This window comes from Papio anubis, chromosome 7, assembly GCF_008728515.1.
Source record: "Papio anubis isolate 15944 chromosome 7, Panubis1.0, whole genome shotgun sequence".
NCBI lineage: Eukaryota > Metazoa > Chordata > Mammalia > Primates > Cercopithecidae > Papio > Papio anubis.
The window spans coordinates 39,404,045-39,410,110 of record NC_044982.1 but is presented as its reverse complement, the minus strand read 5'-3'; the positions used below and the strand labels follow the sequence as shown (position 1 = coordinate 39,410,110).

General features: G+C 45.9%; 1 protein-coding gene across 5 annotated transcripts in view; it reads left to right on the top strand.

Moving 5' to 3' along the window:
* Nucleotides 1-1,969: 1,969 nt before the first annotated feature.
* Nucleotides 1,970-6,066, top strand: part of MPP5 (membrane palmitoylated protein 5) — a 93,197-nt gene continuing 89,100 nt past the window's right edge. The window contains exon 1 of one of the 5 annotated variants that reach the window (XM_003901941.3): nt 1,970-2,392. The gene's annotated coding sequence lies outside the window, so the exon portion shown is untranslated. Of the gene's footprint in view, nt 2,393-2,486; nt 2,842-6,066 lie in introns of those variants that run through there. The other 4 variants (XM_031669101.1, XM_031669100.1, XM_031669103.1 and 1 more) reach the window with 4 other exon arrangements.

Genomic DNA, 6,066 nt, shown 5'->3' with positions numbered 1-6,066 from the left:
GGCAACAGAGCGAGACACGGTCTCAAAATACAAAAGAAAAAAGAAAAAAAGCAAAAAGAAAAAAGAATAGAAGTTATGGATAAAGATATACTATCTTTCCAAAGAGGTCCTTTCTTTGAACAGCTAGATCTGCAGTTCTTACCTGAAGATGATTTTGCCCATCTCTCCCCATGAGCTTTGGTAATGTCTGGAGACGTTTCTGATTGTCACATTGGGGAGGGTGATGCTACTGGCACCTAGCGGGTAGAGGCTGGGGATGCTCCTAAACATCCTATGATGCACAGGACAGTCCCCACAAGAATTATCCAGCCCAAATGTCAATAGTGCCAAAGATGAGAAATTATAAGCTAGAGAAAGAAGAATTCATTGAGGAGCTGGAGGAAGCTTCTTGAATTATTATTTATGTTATATATTTAAGAACTTAGAGGCTGAGCACAGTGGTTTACGCCTGTAATCCTAGCACTTTGGAAGGCTGAGAAAGGTGGATTACCTGAGGTCAGGAATTCAAGACCAGCTTGGCCAATGTGGCGAAACCCCGTCTCTCCTAACAATACAAAAATTAGCCGGGCGTGGTGGCGGGCACCTGCAATCCCAGATACTGGGCAGGCTGAGGGAGGAGAATCGCTTGAACCCGGGGAGCAGAGGTTGCAGCGATCCAAGATCGTGCCACTTTACTCCAGCCTGGACAAAAGAGCGAAACCCCCTCTCAAACAAAAACAAAAACAAAAGAACTTAGAAAACGAAGTAAGTCAAACACACTAACCGTTTTTTTCCTTTTGGGGTATGGCTAATAGTTTCTAGGAATCCTGGAGACTTTATCTGGATTTCAGTTAGGCATTTCGCCAGTTCTGGCATCTTTGTGGAGGAATATGGGCCAAGAAGACAGTTCGGTTGTGTCGTCCATCTGTATTCGAAGCCTACTGAGAAATTTTTTGATGACAGGAGCATTAAGGTCTTTAGTGGCATGCAGCAGACTTCTGTCCTCAGCTCTGTCTTATTAAACACTTGGACAGAATGCTTATCAGATTTGAGAGGGATAACAAATCTGGGAAGGGTAGGCATCCCCAAAGATCTTCACCACCACGAACAATAGTTTGCTTCGTTCAGAGCATCACAGTGTCCTTAGTGAGGGACACTAACAATCCATAGGCTGTCCAGAGGAGCGTAATGGGGAAGAATGTGAAAGAACTTGAAAGTCAGGACCTGAGGACGTTGCGAGATGGAAAAACACGGTGGGACAAAATGAGGAAAACCGAGAGAAATGGAAATGGCATATACGAAGGCTTTGAGGGAGGACTATGCCCCTGGGGGAAACCGTACACCTGGGCTGGAATCATAAGCATATTTTGGCCTCATAGAAGGAGAGGTCGATTAACAAACCTTGCAAGGGTTCAAAGGTGGGATGGGCTTCATCGGAAGGTACTGTCAAGACAGAGACCATCCGAGGGCTTTTATTGCAAGTGTCGAGACACATTTGCTGGTATTTCTCCTTAGAACGTACTCCAATCTGCTCTGACTTCCGCCCGCACCTGCCAGAGCCCTGCCCCATTCCAAGGGTGGCACATCCAGGTCCCGAGGGCGCCAGCTATGCCCGGGACATGGGCTGGTCTGCGTAACTCTCTGTCCCTTCGGGAGACTTCTGGGAAATAGGTCTAGTCCTTGCCATCCTTGCTTTCTGGTTTTCAGAAGTCAGTGCTGCTGGTGGCTTTCTGGAGTCTTCTGTGGAACACTGCACACATCCAGGTGTTTACGTCATTTTTTTAAAAAAAAGAAATGTTAGATTGTGCGACTAACTAGACAGGACATGAGGAATCTCTTCAGGAGGACTCGGATTTTCTTCAGGAGCCGTCATCCAGAGACAGAAGAGCCAAGGGATGTAGAAACCCAGGGAAGCCTCGCGTCCCCACACAGCCCGCGGGCCAAACCCCGAAGCGGCTCCGCAGGGACAATCAGCTCCTAGCAGCCCGGGTTTTAGACTTAGAGGCGCGCGACTGCGCGCACCCGGCAGGAGCTGTGGAGAGGACCAATGACCGGGCGCTCTCTCCGCGCCGGCTCGGGATTGGGCGAGCCGCGCCAGCCTCTCACGGGCGGGGTGGGACTGGGATCTGCGCGCCCGCTGCGCCAGAGTCCCGGGGGCGCGTGCGCGGTCTCGCGGCGGCCGCAGGGGCCGGTCTCGCGCGGTCTAGAAGTGGAGTTGCTGGCGGCTGCGGCGGCGACGGCGGCGACGGAGGAGGTTGGCGGTGGGGCGGGGGCGGGGACTAAGGATTCTGAGGTGGGGAGTCGGGAGTTTCTGGATTCTTTATCCGGTATTTTAAGGGCCGCCGGAGAGCTGTCGCTTCTGCAGTGCTTAGGAGCAGCCGGGCGGGAGGCTCCGCGGAGCCGAGGCGCGGAGGTAAGAGGTGGTTCGGCGGCGGCTGGTCTGTGGAGATCTTAATCAACAGGTCCCCGGGAGCGCGGCGGGGGAGGGGCGGCCGGGCTCCCCTGCCCCCACACGCCGCTCAAACTCTGGCCAGCGGGAGACCCCGGGCCGCCAGGCGGGCTTCCTCAGGCGCGGCAGCTTCGGCCGTGGAGGGTGTGAGCCCAACCTTTGTCCCTCGGAGCAACGCTGGCTGCGCGGTGCCCGCTCCTTCTCCTTGGCTGGGCATGCACCTTGGCGCGGGCCACAGCCAGCCGGGCCCGAGGTGCAGGGGGCGCGGCGGGGAGTCGTCTGCCCCCTGCGCTCCCGCCCCGATGTCGCGACGCGCGGGACTCCCCCCGGCCGGGTCTGGGAATCCGGCGAGGGAACGCTTTCCTTTAGAAGTCAGAATGTAGTCAGCGTTCCTCTGCCTGACTCAGCTGCTGGTATTCTGCTGCCTATTGCGTTCTTAAACAGGCAAACAGTTCCTGCTTCCTTGTGACCAGTTTTAAAGAAAAGCCTAATTTTGTTGATGGTTTCTGATAATTTAAGGTTGCACGTTGAACTTTGAAGCCTGTACATTGTTGTATTCTACGTTTAATGAAGGTTGCTTGAAACGATCTTTGTAGTAAATTATGTAACTTTCTAATGATCATAACTCACCTTCTGTTGATTGACGTACAGTAATGTGTACGGAATGTAGGTTTCGGTCGAAAGGTTTTTCTTGGCAGTTTATGCTAAAATTAAAATCTGATGATTGGGAAGATTTTAGACGTAGTATGGAGTGTGTGTTTTGTCTCCATACTTGTTTAGAATAGTAAAAATTTAGATTCGGAAAGTCAGTTGAACAAAAATTTTGAAATTTTGATTTGACTGACACAGTGAAAGGTGTTAATATTTCCGATTTTTAAAAAAAGCAATATCATGTTTTAATGATAGTTTACTAATTATGCTTTTGGATTTTACCATAAGTTAATAACCTGTTAAATTCTGCAGTAGGAACAAATGACGTGTTGGTTATTGGTGTCTTTAAAGTATTGGTGGTAATGAAACTTATTAAATAAGCGTCCTTGAATTAAGAACTACCGATTTTTTTTTTTTTTTTTTTTTTTTTTTACTAGATCCCTGTGGACATAGCGTATTGTGGATAGGTTTTATAGGCTTTCTATTTGCAGTAGGATGAGCTATTAAATTATAATGTAAGAGATTTATAGATAAAAAAGGCAACAGTAGGAAAAGCAATTCATTATTTAATCTTTAAAAATCGAGTAAATTTTACCATGTACCTGAATTACTTTTGGCTAGACGGACTTGAACTTGACAAGTTAAGGTGGATTGATTAACATTAACTTGTTTTAGAATGTTAAAACGGGAGAGAATATATAAGTTCTTCCTGAGGGTGACCCAAGTCAGTACAGTGGATTTAGCTTTTACATGATCTTGAATTATGGTTTTGATTAAAAATCTCATCACGGGGTACATGTTTTCAGGATCTCCTGAGGGCTGTCATGGAAAAAATTTAAAAAATAAAATTTTATCACACATTCCAAGAAACTTGATCAATTTAATAGGTTATACTGAGATGCCCTGTTTCTCTGATATTTTCTGATTTCAGAGTGTCTGGAAAAAATAGTATCTTGACATATGTGCTTTACAATATAATTTTCTTTTCTTTTTCTTTTTCTTTTTTTTTTTGCGAGACAGAGTCTCGCTGTTGCCCAGGCTGGAGTGCAGTGGCGCGATCTTGGCTCACTGCAGTCTCCATCTCCCGGGTTCAACTGATTCTCCTGCCTCAGCCTTCCAGCTTGCTGGGACTACAGGCGCCTGCCACCACACCCGGCTAATTTTTGTATTATTAGTAGCGACGGGGTTTCACCTGTTGGCCAGGCTGGCCTCGAACTTCTGACCTCAGGTGATCCACCCGCCTCGGCCTCCCGAAGTGCTGGGATTACAGGCGTGGGCCACCGCCAGAATACACACACACACACACACACACACACACACACCCCGCCAGAATACACACACACACACACACACACATATCTCTCTCACTCAGGCTGTAGTGCAGTGGCGCGATCCCGACTCACTGCAAGCTCCACCTCCCGGGTTAAGGCCTTTCTCCTGCCTCAGCCTCCCGAGTAGCTGGGACTACAGGCCCACGCCATGATGCCCGCCTAATTTTTTTTTTTTTTTTTTTTTTAAGTAGAGACGGGGTTTCACCGTGTTAGCCAGGATGATCTCGATTTCCTGACCTCATGATCCACCCGCCTCTGCCTCCCAAAGTGCTGGGATTACAGGCGTGAGCCTCCACACCCGGCCTTTATAATTTTTGGTCATATATTTACTGAATCATAGGATCGTTGAGTTAGAAGTAATCTCAACCTCTTCATTTTCCACGAAAAAGACAGTAAGGGTTGAAGGAGTTAAGTAATCCGTAGTCTGACTGCTAGTTAGTGGCAGACTTGGAACTACATGAATGCTAAAATGCTTGTCTCCATATTCTAAGTTCACTGCTCTTCTCAGGATGTCTTATTGTTAAACCAGTAAGTTGCCTTCTCCAAATCACTTAACAGGCAGGGTTGATTCTTTCTGTCATGCATTTTTTTCCCTTTTCTTTTTTAGTAACCACTAACTGCAATTCATTTCCTTACTGAAGAGTTTTCAGTTTTCTAATATTTCAAACAATGTTTAATGAATATCTTTGTGCATGTCTCCTTGAGCGCATGTGTGGAGGCTTTCCTAGAATGTATGTATACCTACCTATAAGTGGAATTGCTGATAATAGGTTGATACGCGTTTTCAACATTACTAGCTACAGCCAAATTATCCTTTTTAATGCTGTAGCCATTTACATTCCTGCAAACAGTATGAGTGACAGTGGCTTCATGTCCTTGCCCACAATTGGCATTGTAAGATTTAAAAATTTTTGCTAATCTGAGAGATGAGAAATGATATAATTGCTTCCTTTCTTTAAAAAATATTTAATTTACATGAAATGAAATTAACTCTTTTCATTGTACAATTCCAACTCAGAGAGCTGTGCAACTAGCACAATCAAGGTAAAGAACAGTTCCATCACCTATCCATTCACCAGTTGAAGGACATTTGAGTTGTTTTCAGGTTTTTGTGACTGAGTGAAGTTGCTGTAAATCTTTGCAAATAGGTTTTTGTGTAAACCTAAGTTTTTGTTTCTCTTAAGTAAATGGAATGTGGTAGGTATAGCCTACTTTTATCTTAAAATGAAAAAAAAAAAAAGACCTATCTGTGGCAGACAGAATAAAGGTTTTCAAAGATATTCTAGTCCCTGGAACCTGTGAATGTGTTTGCTTACATGGCAAAGGCAAATTAAGGTTGCTAATTAGATGACTTTAGGGAGATTATTGTGGATTATTCAGGTGGTCCCAGTGTGTCACAGAATCTTTAAAAAAAGGAAAGAAAGAGGCAGAAGAGTAGAGTCAGGAAAAAAAGATGTAACAATGGTCAGAGAAGTGCAGAGTTGCTGGCTTTGAAGATGGAGGAGAGCAGGCCACAAATAAGGAATATGAGTGGTCTCTAGACTCTTGAAGAGACTAGGAAATGGGTTACTCTTTAGAGCCTCCAGAAAAGAAAGCAGCCCTGCCAGTAATTTTAGCCAAGGGAGACATATGCCAGACTTCTAACCTGTAGGACTG